This window comes from Phyllobates terribilis, unplaced genomic scaffold (genome assembly GCF_046119375.1).
Source record: "Phyllobates terribilis strain yellow unplaced genomic scaffold, ASM4611937v1 Scaffold_11__3_contigs__length_659146591, whole genome shotgun sequence".
Taxonomy (NCBI): Eukaryota; Metazoa; Chordata; class Amphibia; order Anura; family Dendrobatidae; genus Phyllobates; species Phyllobates terribilis.
In genome coordinates this window covers 603,841,896-603,857,810 of record NW_027362771.1, presented here as the reverse complement: position 1 = coordinate 603,857,810, position 15,915 = coordinate 603,841,896, and the positions used below count along the sequence as shown (strand labels likewise).

Genomic DNA, 15,915 nt, shown 5'->3' with positions numbered 1-15,915 from the left:
TCTCAGCTACACAACAACCTCAGCTACACAACAACCTCAGCTACACAACAACCTCAGCTACACAGCAACCTCAGCTACACAACAACCTCAGCTACACAACAACCTCAGCCACACAATAACCTCAGCTACACAATCTCAGCTACACAATCTCAGCTACACTCCTACCTCTCTCACCCATTTCTTTCCACTCACTCACTTTCTCTGTCTCTTCTTCTCTGTCTTTCTCTCACTCTCCTTGTCTTTCACACACTATTTCTCCCTCTCTTTCACTCTCACTTTTTATATTTCTTTCTCTCACTCTCTTTCTCTCTTCCCTTTCTTTCTCTCGCTTTCCCTCTCTGATTTCTTTCTCCCTTTCTTTTTCTATCTCTTCTCTCTTTCACTCTCTTTCTTTCTCTTTGCTGCGCTCTCATTTCTCTCTCCCTTTCTCTTTCTATCTCCTCTCTCTTTCACTCTCTCTTGTTTCTCTCTTTCCTGCTCTCTCATTTCTCCCTTTCTCTTTCTCTCTCCTCTCTCTTTCACTCTCTCTTGTTTCTTTCTCTTCCCTGCTCTCTCATTTCTCTCTCCCTTTCTCTTTCTCTCTCCTCTCTCTTTCACTCTCTCTTGTTTCTCTTCCCTGCTCTCTCATTTCTCTCTCCCTTTCTCTTTCTATCTCCTCTCTCTTTCACTCTCTCTTGTTTCTCTTTCCCTCTCTCATTTCTCTCTCCCTTTCTTTTTCTATCTCCTCTCTCTTTCACTCTCTTGCTTCTCTCTTTCCTGCTCTCTCATTTCTCTCTCCCTTTCTCTTTCTATCTCCTCTCTCTTTCACTCTCTCTTGTTTCTCTTTCCCTCTCTCATTTCTCTCTCCCTTTCTTTTTCTATCTCCTCTCTCTTTCACTCTCTTGCTTCTCTCTTTCCTGCTCTCTCATTTCTCTCTCCCTTTCTTTTTCTATCTCCTCTCTCTTTCACTCTCTCTTGTTTCTCTCTTTTCTGCTCTCTCATTTCTCCCTTTCTCTTTCTCTCTCCTCTCTCTTTCACTCTCTCTGGTTTCTCTATTTCCTGCTCTCTCATTTCTCTCTCCCTTTCTCTTTCTCTCTCCTCTCTCTTTCACTCTCTCTTGTTTCTTTCTCTTCGCTGCGCTCTCATTTCTCTCTCCCTTTCTCTTTCTCTCTCCTCTCTCTTTCACTCTCTCTTGTTTCTCTTTCCTGCTCTCTCATTTCTCTCTCCCTTTCTCTTTCTATCTCCTCTCTCTTTCACTCTCTCTTGTTTCTCTTTCCCTCTCTCATTTCTCTCTCCCTTTCTTTTTCTATCTCCTCTCTCTTTCACTCTCTTGCTTCTCTCTTTCCTGCTCTCTCATTTCTCTCTCCCTTTCTTTTTCTATCTCCTCTCTCTTTCACTCTCTCTTGTTTCTCTCTTTTCTGCTCTTTCATTTCTCCCTTTCTCTTTCTATCTCCTCTCTCTTTCACTCTCTCTTGTTTCTCTCTTTCCTGCTCTCTCATTTCTCCCTTTCTCTTTCTATCTCCTCTCTCTTTCACTCTCTCTTGTTTCTTTCTCTTCCCTGCTCTCTCATTTCTCTCTCCCTTTCTCTTTCTATCTCCTCTCTCTTTCACTCTCTCTTGTTTCTCTCTTTCCTGCTCTCTCATTTCTCCCTTTCTCTTTCTATCTCCTCTCTCTTTCACTCTCTCTTGTTTCTTTCTCTTCCCTGCTCTCTCATTTCTCTCTCCCTTTCTCTTTCTATCTCCTCTCTCTTTCACTCTCTCTTCTTTCTCTTTCCTGCTCTCTCATTTCTCCCTTTCTCTTTCTACCTCCTCTCTCTTTCACTCTCTCTTGTTTCTTTCTCTTTTCTGCTCTCTCATTTCTCTCTCCCTCTCTCTTTCTATCTCCTCTCTCTTTCACTCTCTCTTGTTTCTCTTTCCCTCTCTCATTTCTCTCTCCCTTTCTCTTTCTATCTCCTCTCTCTTTCACTCTCTCCTCTCTCTTTCCTGCTCTCTCATTTATCTCTCCCTTTCTCTTTCTCTCTCCTCTCTCTTTCACTCTCTCTTGTTTCTCTTTCCCTCTCTCATTTCTCTCTCCCTTTCTCTTTCTATCTCCTCTCTCTTTCACTCTCTCTTGTTTCTCTTCCCTGCTCTCTCATTTCTCTCTCCCTTTCTCTTTCTATCTCCACTCTCTTTCACTCTCTCTTGTTTCTCTTTCCCTCTCTCATTTCTCTCTCCCTTTCTTTTTCTATCTCCTCTCTCTTTCACTCTCTCTTGTTTCTCTTTCCTGCTCTCTCATTTCTCTCTCCCTTTCTCTTTCTATCTCCACTCTCTTTCACTCTCTCTTGTTTCTCTCTTTCCTGCTCTCTCATTTCTCCCTTTCTCTTTGTATCTCCTCTCTTTCACTCTCTCTTGTTTCTTTCTCTTCCCTGCTCTCTCATTTCTCTCTCCCTTTCTCTTTCTATCTCCTCTCTCTTTCACTCTCTCTTGTTTCTCTCTTTCCTGCTCTCTCATTTCTCCCTTTCTCTTTCTATCTCCTCTCTCTTTCACTCTCTCTTGTTTCTTTCTCTTCCCTGCTCTCTCATTTCTCTCTCCCTTTCTCTTTCTATCTCCTCTCTCTTTCACTCTCTCTTGTTTCTTTCTCTTCCCTGCTCTCTCATTTCTCTCTCCCTTTCTCTTTCTATCTCCTCTCTCTTTCACTCTCTCTTGTTTCTTTCTCTTTTCTGCTCTCTCATTTCTCTCTCCCTTTCTCTTTCTATCTCCTCTCTCTTTCACTCTCTCTTGTTTCTCTTTCCCTCTCTCATTTCTCTCTCCCTTTCTCTTTCTATCTCCTCTCTCTTTCACTCTCTCTTGTTTCTCTTTCCTGCTCTCTCATTTCTCTCTCCCTTTCTCTTTCTATCTCCACTCTCTTTCACTCTCTCTTGTTTCTCTTTCCTGCTCTCTCATTTCTCTCTCCCTTTCTCTTTCTATCTCCTCTCTCTTTCACTCTCTCTTGTTTCTCTTTCCTGCTCTCTCATTTCTCTCTCCCTTTCTCTTTCTATCTCCACTCTCTTTCACTCTCTCTTGTTTCTCTCTTTCCTGCTCTCTCATTTCTCCCTTTCTCTTTCTATCTCCTCTCTCTTTCACTCTCTCTTGTTTCTTTCTCTTCCCTGCTCTCTCATTTCTCTCTCCCTTTCTCTTTCTATCTCCTCTCTCTTTCACTCTCTCTTGTTTCTCTCTTTTCTGCTCTCTCATTTCTCCCTTTCTCTTTCTATCTCCTCTCTCTTTCACTCTCTCTTGTTTCTTTCTCTTTTCTGCTCTCTCATTTCTCTCTCCCTTTCTCTTTCTATCTCCTCTCTCTTTCACTCTCTCTTGTTTTTCTTTCCCTCTCTCATTTCTCTCTCCCTTTCTCTTTCTATCTCCTCTCTTTTTCACTCTCTCTTGTTTCTCTTTCCTGCTCTCTCATTTCTCTCTCCCTTTCTCTTTCTATCTCCACTCTCTTTCACTCTCTCTTGTTTCTCTTCCCTGCTCTCTCATTTCTCTCTCCCTTTCTCTTTCTATCTCCTCTCTCTTTCACTCTCTCTTGTTTCTCTTTCCCTCTCTCATTTCTCTCTCCCTTTCTTTTTCTATCTCCTCTCTCTTTCACTCTCTTGCTTCTCTCTTTCCTGCTCTCTCATTTCTCTCTCCCTTTCTTTTTCTATCTCCTCTCTCTTTCACTCTCTCTTGTTTCTCTCTTTTCTGCTCTCTCATTTCTCCCTTTCTCTTTCTATCTCCTCTCTCTTTCACTCTCTCTTGTTTCTCTCTTTCCTGCTCTCTCATTTCTCCCTTTCTCTATCTCCTCTCTTTCACTCTCTCTTGTTTCTTTCTCTTCCCTGCTCTCTCATTTCTCTCTCCCTTTCTCTTTCTATCTCCTCTCTCTTTCACTCTCTCTTGTTTCTTTCTCGTCCCTGCTCTCTCATTTCTCTCTCCCTTTCTCTTTCTATCTCCTCTCTCTTTCACTCTCTCTTGTTTCTCTTTCCCTCTCTCATTTCTCTCTCCCTTTCTCTTTCTATCTCCTCTCTCTTTCACTCTCTCTTGTTTCTCTTTCCTGCTCTCTCATTTCTCCCTTTCTCTTTCTATCTCCTCTCTCTTTCACTCTCTCCTCTCTCTTTCCTGCTCTCTCATTTCTCTCTCCCTTTCTCTTTCTCTCTCCTCTCTCTTTCACTCTCTCTTGTTTCTCTTTCCTGCTCTCTCATTTCTCTCTCCCTTTCTCTTTCTATCTCCACTCTCTTTCACTCTCTCTTGTTTCTCTTTCCCTCTCTCATTTCTATCTCCCTTTCTTTTTCTATCTCCTCTCTCTTTCACTCTCTCTTGTTTCTCTCTTTCCTGCTCTCTCATTTCTCCCTTTCTCTTTCTATCTGCTCTCTCTTTCACTCTCTCTTGTTTCTCTCTTTCCTGCTCTCTCATTATTCTCCCTTTCTCTTTCTATCTCCTCTCTCTTTCACTCTCTCTTGTTTCTCTCTTTCCTGCTCTCTCATTTCTCCCTTTCTCTTTCTATCTCCTCTCTCTTTCACTCTCTCTTGTTTCTCTTTCCTGCTCTCTCATTTCTCTCTCCCTTTCTTTTTCTCTCTCCTCTCTCTTTCACTCTCTCTTGTTTCTTTCTCTTCCCTGCTCTCTCATTTCTCTCTCCCTTTCTCTTTCTATCTCCTCTCTCTTTCACTCTCTCGTGTTTCTTTCTCGTCCCTGCTCTCTCATTTCTCTCTCCCTTTCTCTTTCTATCTCCTCTCTCTTTCACTCTCTCTTGTTTCTTTCTCGTCCCTGCTCTCTCATTTCTCTCTCCCTTTCTCTTTCTATCTCCTCTCTCTTTCACTCTCTCTTGTTTCTTTCTCGTCCCTGCTCTCTCATTTCCCTCTCCCTTTCTTTTTCTACCTTCCCTCTCTCTTTCTCTCGCTGCCTTTATTTCTCCCTTTTGCTCTCCTCATCTATTTCTCTGTCTCTCTCTCGCTCCCCTCTCTCTCTTTTTCTCTCTCCTTCCTCTTCCTCACCCATTTCTTTCTCTGTCTTCTCCCAACCCCTCTCTATCTCTCTCCTGAGCCTTGACTAGAAAACGTAATGGTCCGTCTATAAAAAGCAATATCAATGGTCTGGTTCAATGATGATGCCTCCCCCCTAGTTACAAGCCCCTCATTAATTTTGGCTTCCAGAATTATGTTTTAGGGGCCATTATCTAATTGTTTTTACTTTTTACAGGTGACTTATGGTGGTGGAACATTCTCTTATAATTTAGTTGTAAAAAGAAATACGGAAGGTTGTGTCCAACATGTGGCCATATTTCCATGTGTGACCATAAGTGTTGGCCATGTGTTAAGGCCTTTATACCCATTGGATTAACGTTGGCCACACCTCCTGATATCAGCGAGATTGGCCGACAGTCCTTGGTGCATGGGGGACTCCCGACTTTCTTCCGACAGTTCTTGGTGCATAGGGGACTCCTGACCTTCTTCCGACAGTCCTTGGTGCATGGGGGACTCCCGACCTTCTTCCGACAGTTCTTGGTGCATGGGGGACTCCCGACCTTCTTCCGACAGTTGATGTCGGGGAAGAGAAGCCTCCAGCGCCTCTCTCAAAGAAAACACAGGAGCGCTCAGTTGAGACAAGCATTCTTGTGTATGGAGGAGTCGAGAAGGAAAATTGTCAGATGAACATTTGGCCAAACCATAGTTTGGCTGACCGTCATCTATTTTGTAATTGTGGGCTTCAATGTTGTTTAGTTTTAAGGGGGGGATTTTGGAGGTAAATTTTTAGAGGGGTTTTTGGCTGGCAGCCAAAAAAAAACCAACTTTGGTCAAAAACTTTTCATTCCAACATCTCCATCAGTGAAAACGTGGTTTGACCAAACCAACATGTCCAAACCTGGTGTCAGGAGATCCCCATACCCATTACATAGTCCCGCCATAGCCATCGGGTTTGGCTGACTTTCATCTAACATGCATGGGCAGTTTTAGATCCTTCAGAAGCTTGGGCTTACATCAAGCAAGTCCATTCGTGAACGATCATGGTCCAAATTTCCTGCATCGTTTTCAGTGATGGAAGATTTTGATTATGATGCACTTGGTAACATCTTGGTTTATTTTTTAGGTTTTTTTTTTTAGGTTTTTCCCATGTAAATGCCTCTGTGATGAGTGCCAATGCGAATATCTGGGGAACCTTGTTCCCAGGATCCAGGATGATGGTCCACACGAAAGTGTTAATCAGCACACTTCCTTCCCCATTATGTCTATGCTGCTTCTGGCCAACTTGTGTCTTGAAGTGTGTCCAAGCAATGCTCTTCACACCTAACAGTCTATTAGAAGACTTTGATCTCTCCTGGAGAAGTGTGACTGTTCCTGTTTGGTTTCCTTTACAGTCTTCACAGCTCACGAGGGCTATTTTGGACCAGTGTAGGACAGATGTCCTGCTGCTCTCCAAAACAAGGTGCCCTAGAGGTCTAACGTGAAGTTCCTGAACCTCAATACAAAGTCTTCTATATAGACTATACAAGAAGACTATACAAGAGGACTGAAATGTAGGATAGATCGAGATCTGCCAGAGAGGACCCCTCCTTTGCAAATGGATGTTTAATTAGCCAAGCAGGGGATACAATGTAGGAGCCTGAGGTCACAAAATATCCAGAGAGGGGAGCCTGGACCACCTTCACAGGTGTAAATGAAGGCAGGTGCCATATTCACACTGCTGGCCCTAAGACACAGTTCCTGGCACATGTCCTCAGAGATAAAGGAATATTCAAAACTCCAGGATAATGAGAGATTTAATATACTGATATAATATACTGAGCATGCATAATATACCATCACACACTGACCATATAATATACTATCACACACTGACCATATAATATACCATCACACACTGACCGTATAGTATACCATCACACACTGAGCATATAATATACCATCACACACTGACCATATAATATACCATCACACACTGACCGTATAATATACCATCACACACTGACTGTATAATATACCATCACACACTGAGCATATAATATACCATCACACACTGACCATATAATATACCATCACACACTGAGCAAATAATGTACCATCACACACTGAGCAAATAATATACCATCACACACTGACCATATAATATACCATCACACACTGACCATATAATATACCATCACACACTGAGCATATAATATACCATCACACACTGAGCAAATAATGTACCCTCACACACTGACCATATAATATACTATCACACACTGACCATATAATATACCATCACACACTGACCGTATAATATACCATCACACACTGAGCATATAATATACCATCACACACTGACCATATAATATACCATCACACACTGAGCAAATAATGTACCATCACACACTGAGCAAATAATATACCATCACACACTGACCATAAAAAAATACCATCACACACTGAGCAAATAATGTACCATCACACACTGACCATATAATATACCATCACACACTGAGTATATAACGTACCCTCACACACTGACCATATAATATACCATCACACACTGAGCATATAATGTACCATCACACACTGAGCATATAATGTACCCTCACACACTGACAATATAATAAACCATCACACACTGACCATAAAATATACCATCACACACTGACGATATAATATACCATCACACACTGACCATATAATATACCATCACACACTGAGCATATAATATAACATCACACACTGACCATAAAAAAATACCATCACACACTGACCATATAATGTACCATCACACACTGAGCAAATAATATACCATCACACACTGACCATACAATATACCATCACACACTGACCATATAATGTACCATCACACACTGAGCATATAATATACCATCACACACTGAGCATATAATATAACATCACACACTGACCATATAATATACCATCACACACTGACCATATAATATACCATCACACACTGAGCATATAATATAACATCACACACTGACCATAAAAAAATACCATCACACACTGACCATATAATATACCATCACACACTGAGCAAATAATATACCATCACACACTGACCATACAATATACCATCACACACTGACCATATAATGTACCATCACGCACTGAGCATATAATATACCATCACACACTGAGCATATAATATAACATCACACACTGACCATATAATATACCATCACACACTGACCATATAATGTACCATCACACACTGAGCAAATAATATACCATCACACACTGACCATACAATATACCATCACAAACTTACCATATAATATACCATCACACACTGACCATAAAATATAACATCACACACTGAGCATATAATATACCATCACACACTGACCATATAATATAACATCACACACTGACCATATAATATAACATCACACACTGAGCATATAATGTACCCTCACACACTGACGATATAATATACCATCACACACTGACCATATAATATACCATCACACACTGAGTATATAATATACCATCACACACTGACCATATAATATACCATCACACACTGAGCATATAATATAACATCACACACTGACCATAAAAAAATACCATCACACACTGACCATTAAATATACCATCACACACTGAGCATATAATGTACCCTCACACACTGATCATATAATATACCATCACACACTGACCATATAATGTACCATCACACACTGAGCAAATAATATACCATCACACACTGACCATACAATATACCATCACACACTTACCATATAATATACCATCACACACTGACCATAAAATATACCATCACACACTGAGCATATAATATACCATCACACACTGACCATATAATATAACATCACACACTGACCATATAATATAACATCACACACTGAGCATATAATATACCATCACACACTGACCATATAATATAACATCACACACTGACCATATAATATAACATCACAAACTGACCATATAATATACCATCACACACTGACCATAAAATATACAGTACCATCACACACTGACCATAAAAAATACCATCCCACACTGACGATAAAATATACCATCACACACTGAGCATATAATATACCATCACACACTGACCATATAATATAACATCACACACTGACCATATAATATAACATCACACACTGAGGATATAATATACCATCACACACTGACCATATAATATAACATCACACACTGACCATAAAAATATACCATCACACACTGACGATATAATATACCATCACACACTGACCATATAATATACCATCACACACTGACCATATAATATACCATCACACACTGACCATATAATATACCATCACACACTGACCATAAAATATACCATCACACACTGACAATATAATATACCATCACACACTGACCATAAAATATACTATCACACACTGACCATATAATATACCATAACACACAGACCATAAAATATACCATCACACACTGACCGTATAATATACCATCACACACTGACCGTATAATCTACCATCACACATTGACCAATAAAATATACCATCAAACACTGACCATATAATATACCATCACACACTGACCATAAAATATACCATCACACACTGACCGTATAATCTACCATCACACATTGACCATAAAATATACCATCGCACACTGACCATAAAATATACCATCACACACTGACCGTATAATATACCATCACACACAGACCATAAAATATACCATCACACACTGACCATATAATATACTATCACACACTGACCATAAAATATACCATCACACACTGACCATATAATATACCATCACACACTGATCATAAAATATACCATCACACACTGACCGTATAATATACCATCACACACTGACCGAATAATATACCATCACACACTGACCGTATAATATACCATCACACACTGACCATATAATATACCATTACACACTGACCATAAAATATACCATCACACACTGACCATATAATATACCATCACACACTGACCGTATAATATAACATCACACACTGACCATATAATATACCATCACACACTGACCGTATAATATACCATCACACAGTGACCGTATAATACACCATCACACACTGATCGTATAATATACCATCACACGCTGACCGTATAATATACCATCACACACTGACCGTATAATATACCATCACACACTGATCGTATAATATACCATCACACACTGACCGTATAATATAACATCACACACTGACCGTATAATCTACCATCACACATTGACCATAAAATATACCATCACACACTGACCATAAAATATACCATCACACACTGACCGTATAATATACCATCACACATTGACCATAAAATATACCATCACACACTGACCGTATAATATACCATCACACACTGACCGTATAATATACCATAACACACTGACCGTATAATATACCATCACACACTGACTGTATAATATACCATCACACATTGACTATAAAATATACCATCACGCACTGACCATAAAATATACCATCACACACTGACCGTATAATATACCATCACATACTGACCATAAAATATACCATCACACACTGACCATATAATATACTATCACACATAATATACTATCACACACTGACCATAAAATATACCATCACACACTGACCATAAAATATACCATCACACACTGACCATATAATATACCATCACACACTGATCATAAAATATACCATCACACACTGACCGTATAATATACCATCACACACTGACCGTATAATATACCATCACACGCTGACCGTATAATATACCATTACACACTGACCATAAAATATACCATCACACACTGACCATATAATATACCATCACACACTGACCGTATAATATACCATCACACACTGACCGCATAATATACCATCACACACTGACCGTATAATATACCATCACACACTGATCGTATAATATACCATCATACGCTGACCGTATAATATACCATCACACACTGACCGTATAATATACCATCACACACTGATCGTATAATATACCATCACACACTGACCGTATAATATACCATCACACACTGACCGTATAATCTACCATCACACATTGACCATAAAATATACCATCACACACTGACCATAAAATATACCATCACACACTGACCGTATAATATACCATCACACATTGACCATAAAATATACCATCACACATTGACCATAAAATATACCATCACACACTGACCGTATAATATACCATCACACACTGACCGTATAATATACCATCACACACTGACCGTATAATATACCATAACATACTGACCGTATAATATACCATCACACACTGACCGTATAATATACCATCACACACTGACCGTATAACATACCATCACACACTGACCGTATAATATACCATCACACACTGACCGTATAATATACCATCACACACTGACCGTATAATATACCATCACACAGTGACCATATAATATACCATCACACACTGACCATATAATATACCATCACATAGTCAGGCAATCCCCATGACGCTTTCCTTCTGAGCACATGACCAGCGCTGCCAAAGACTTGTAGCACGTGGCTCTGTGGCGCAATGGATAGCGCATTGGACTTCTAGAAGGTGCAGTCATTCAAAGGTTGTGGGTTCGAGTCCCACCAGAGTCGCTTTTTTTTATTTTGCGCACGTCCTTCTCTGCGCTGCGGTAGTGGAAGCGACATTTTATTGTTTATTTCATTATTGGCGCCTTATGCTCAGAGGCGACAGCGGGGACACGGAGGCGACAGCGGGGACACGGAGGGGAGAGCGGGGACAGGCGCCGCGGTGTGCTCCGCCCGCACTCATCATCCGCTGCTCGTTATAGAGCAGGAGGAAAACAACCTGAGGAAATCACCGGCACCGCAGCGGGAGCAGCAGCAGGGGGCGCTGCACCGCACACCTCCGCTCCTCTGTACACCGATCCCAGCACCGGGGAGACGCCATGCAGCAGAGTGCAGCAACAGGGACCGGCAGCAGCCTGCACAGACGGTGAGCAGCGGTCATCTGTATATCATCACAGGACACCGGATACACCAGACTATGGTGTAATCTGTAATATACTATTACCCCATCTCCTCCTCCTCCTCATATACTATTACCCCATCTCCTCCTCCTCCTCATATACTATTACCCCATCTCCTCCTCCTCCTCATATATACTATTACCCCATCTCCTCCCCCTCCTCATATATACTATTACCCCATCTCCCCCTCCTCCTCCTCATATATACTATTACCCCATCTCCTCCTCCTCCTCATATACTATTACCCCATCTCCCCCTCCTCATATATACTATTACCCCATCTCCTCCTCCTCCTCCTCATATATACTATTACCCCATCTCCTCCTCCCCCTCCTCATATATACTATTACCCCATCTCCTCCTCCTCCTCATATACTATTACCCCATCTCCTCCTCCTCATATATACTATTACCCCATCTCCTCCTCCTCCTCATATACTATTACCCCATCTCCTCCTCCTCCTCATATATACTATTACCCCATCTCCCTCCTCCTCCTCATATATACTATTACCCCATCTCCTCCTCATATATACTATTACCCCATCTCCTCCTCTATACTATTACCCCATCTCCCCCTCCTCCTCCTCATATATACTATTACCCCATCTCCTCCTCCTCCTCATATATACTATTACCCCATCTCCTCCTTCTCCTCCTCATATATACTATTACCCCATCTCCTCCTCCTCCTCATATACTATTACCCCATCTCCTCCTCCTCCTCATATACTATTACCCCATCTCCCCCTCCTCATATATACTATTACCCCATCTCCTCCTCCTCCTCCTCATATATACTATTACCCCATCTCCTCCTCCCCCTCCTCATATATACTATTACCCCATCTCCCTCCTCCTCCTCATATACTATTACCCCATCTCCTCCTTCTCCTCCTCATATATACTATTACCCCATCTCCTCCTCCTCCTCATATATACTATTACCCCATCTCCTCCTCCTCCTCATATATACTATTACCCCATCTCCTCCTCCTCATATACTATTACTCCATCTCCCCCTCCTCATATACTATTACCCCATCTCCTCCTCCTCATATATACTATTACCCCATCTCCTCCTCCTCCTCCTCATATATAACTATTACCCCATCTCCTCCTCCTCATATATACTATTACCCCATCTCCTCCTCCTCCTCATATATACTATTACCCCATCTCCTCCTCCTCATATATACTATTACCCCATCTCCTCCTCCTCATATATACTATTACCCCATCTCCTCCTCCTCATATACTATTACCCCATCTCCTCCTCCTCCTCATATACTATTACCCCATCTCCTCCTCCTCCTCCTCATATATACTATTACCCCATCTCCTCCTCCTCATATACTATTACCCCATCTCCTCCTCCTCATATATACTATTACCTCATCTCCTCCTCCTCATATACTATTACCCCATCTCCTCCTCCTCATATACTATTACCCCATCTCCTCCTCCTCATATACTATTACCCCATCTCCTCCTCCTCATATACTATTACCCCATCTCCTCCTCCTCCTCATATATACTATTACCCCATCTCCTCCTCCTCCTCCTCATATATACTATTACCCCATCTCCTCCTCCCCCTCCTCATATACTATTACCCCATCTCCTCCTCCTCCTCATATACTATTACCCCATCTCCTCCTTCTCTCCTCATATATACTATTACCCCATCTCCTCCTCCTCCTCATATATACTATTACCCCATCTCCTCCTCCTCCTCATATATACTATTACCCCATCTCCTCCTCATATACTATTACCCCATCTCCCCCTCCTCATATACTATTACCCCATCTCCTCCTCCTCATATATACTATTACCCCATCTCCTCCTCCTCCTCCTCATATATACTATTACCCCATCTCCTCCTCCTCATATATACTATTACCCCATCTCCTCCTCCTCCTCCTCATATATACTATTACCCCATCTCCTCCTCCTCATATATACTATTACCCCATCTCCTCCTCCTCATATATACTATTACCCCATCTCCTCCTCCTCATATACTATTACCCCATCTCCTCCTCCTCCTCATATACTATTACCCCATCTCCTCCTCCTCCTCCTCATATATACTATTACCCCATCTCCTCCTCCTCATATACTATTACCCCATCTCCTCCTCCTCCTCCTCATATATACTATTACCCCATCTCCTCCTCCTCATATACTATTACCCCATCTCCTCCTCCTCATATACTATTACCCCATCTCCTCCTCCTCCTCATATACTATTACCCCATCTCCTCCTCATATATACTATTACCCCATCTCCTCCTCCTCCCCCTCATATATACTATTACCCCATCTCCTCCTCCTCCCCCTCATATATACTATACCCCATCTACTCCTCCTCCTCCTCATATATACTATTACCCCATCTCCTCCTCCTCCTCATATACTATTACCCCATCTCCTCCTCCTCCTCATATACTATTACCCCATCTCCTCCTCCTCATATATACTATTACCCCATCTCCTCCTCCTCATATATACTATTACCCCATCTCCTCCTCCTCCTCCTCATATACTATTACCCCATCTCCTCCTCCTCCTCATATATACTATTACCCCATCTCCTCCTCCTCCTCCTCATATATACTATTACCCCATCTCCTCCTCCTGCTCATATATACTATTACCCCATCTCCTCCTCCTCCTCATATATACTATTACCCCATCTCCTCCTCCTCATATACTATTACCCCATCTCCTCCTCCTCATATACTATTTACCCCATCTCCTCCTCCTCCTCCTCATATACTATTACCCCATCTCCTCCTCCTCATATACTATTACCCCATCTCCCCCTCCTCATATACTATTACCCCATCTCCTCCTCCTCATATACACTATTACCCCATCTCCTCCTCCTCCTCCTCATATACTATTACCCCATCTCCTCCTCCTCCTCCTCATATACTATTACCCCATCTCCTCCTCCCCCTCCTCATATATACTATTACCCCATCTCCTCCTCATATATTATTGCCCCATCTCCTCCCCCTCCTCCTCATATACTATTACCCCATCTCCCCCTCCTCATATAATATTACCCCATCTCCCCCTCCTCCTCCTCATATACTATTACCCCATCTCCCACTCCTCATATACTATTACCCCATCTCCTCCTCCTCCTCCTCATATACTATTACCCCATCTCCTCCTCCCCCTCCTCATATACTATTACCCCATATCCTCCTCCTCATATACTATTACCCCATCTCCTCCTCCTCCTCATATACTATTACCCCATCTCCTCCTCCTCCTCCTCATATATACCATTACCCCATCTCCTCCTCCTCCTCCTCCTCATATATACCATTACCCCATTCTCCTCCTCCTCCTCATATACTTCTTACCCCATCATCCTCCTCCCCCTCCTCATATATACTATTACCCCATCTCCTCCTCCTCCTCCTCCTCATATATACTATTACCCCATCTCCTCCTCCTCTCATATACTATTACCCCATCTCCTCCCTCTCTCATATACTATTACCCCATCTCCTCCTCCCCCTCCTCATATATACTATTACCCCATCTCCTCCTCCCCCTCCTCCTCATATATACTATTACCCCATCTCCTCCTCCTCATATACAATACCCCATCCTCCTCCCCCTCCTCATATATACTATTACCCCATCTCCTCCTCCTCATATACTATTACCCCATCTCCTCCTCCCGCCTCCTCTATATACTATTACCCCATCTCCTCCTCCCCCTCCTCATATACTATTACCCCATTCCTCCTCCTCATACTATTACCCCATCTCCCTCCTCCCCTCTCTAACCCATCTCCTCCTCCTCCTCTACTATACCCCATCTCCTCCTCCTCATATACTATTACCCCATCTCCCCCTCCTCATATACTATTACCCCATCTCCTCCTCCTCATATACACTATTACCCCATCTCCTCCTCCTCCTCCTCATATACTATTACC

General features: G+C 42.0%; 1 protein-coding gene and 1 non-coding gene across 2 annotated transcripts in view; both read left to right on the top strand.

The window, feature by feature from the left end:
• The first annotated feature begins 11,467 nt into the window (after positions 1-11,467).
• On the top strand, positions 11,468-11,552 carry TRNAR-UCU (transfer RNA arginine (anticodon UCU)). The gene is given in 2 exon segments: positions 11,468-11,504; positions 11,517-11,552. It is a non-coding gene; the product is annotated as a tRNA-Arg (tRNA).
• A 15-nt stretch (positions 11,553-11,567) lies between these two features.
• HES7 (hes family bHLH transcription factor 7) overlaps positions 11,568-15,915 on the top strand; it is a 31,001-nt gene continuing 26,653 nt past the window's right edge. Inside the window, exon 1 of the mRNA XM_073650997.1 lies at positions 11,568-11,913. The gene's annotated coding sequence lies outside the window, so the exon portion shown is untranslated. The remainder of the gene's footprint in view (positions 11,914-15,915) is intronic.